General features: G+C 51.2%; 1 protein-coding gene across 4 annotated transcripts in view; it reads left to right on the top strand.

Annotated features, from left to right (window-relative positions):
- SZRD1 (SUZ RNA binding domain containing 1) overlaps positions 1–725 on the top strand; it is a 26701-nt gene that overhangs the window by 22780 nt on the left and 3196 nt on the right. The window lies entirely within an intron of this gene.

Raw genomic sequence — 725 nt, 5'->3', positions numbered from 1 at the left:
GCTTGGATCCCTTTCCCCTGTGGCTTTTGTTTCTTTTCCTTCCTATGTTGTTTCCACCTCTCCTTGTGGACACATCGCCTGATGTGCACATCCACCGGCCTTGGACAATGCTTCCACCACCAAGCACTGTTCCTAGGATCGTCCTTCACCCCACCCCCGCCGCGTGCAGCATACCAGAGCGCCCTGGTGAGGGAGGGGTCTCTGCTCAGGAGCTCTTCTGAAGAGGTGATCCAGTTGTTTGGTGTAGCTTGTCTCTGGGAGGCACAGGTCACTTACCAGAAGGCTGAGGCAGCTTGGTAAATCCTGTCTTGGTGCCAGGCAGGGATGGCGGAGCGGGCTCCTTGGTAGTTTGGTTTGAGCACATGTGGTGGGAGACCTTGTTGGGAGTAAACACTTTGCTGACCCCAAGCTAAGGGGCTCCCACCACACCGGCCTGTTAACACTCTGATCTGCGTAGGGAAGTTGGGATTTTAACAGAAGTCATTGGATTCTGGACCTGAAATATTTTGCCACAGGGGCCATGTAGTGGTTGATGTAATTGTAATGAACATGAATAGAAGTCCAAGAAAATGAGATGGTGTTCCAGCCCTCTTTGTCTGGGGTTAGGTCTCAGGAGCAGACCTGTGGATTATGTGAGCTATGGCAAGGTTGCTCTTTGAGGAACCCTTCCTGAGGAATGAGAATTCTGATGTCTGGTCAGAGACCAGAGAATAATGAATAGAAAT

Source organism: Myotis davidii, unplaced genomic scaffold, assembly GCF_000327345.1.
Source record: "Myotis davidii unplaced genomic scaffold, ASM32734v1 scaffold299, whole genome shotgun sequence".
Lineage (NCBI taxonomy): Eukaryota > Metazoa > Chordata > Mammalia > Chiroptera > Vespertilionidae > Myotis > Myotis davidii.
This window is presented reverse-complemented; position numbering and strand designations above follow the sequence as displayed.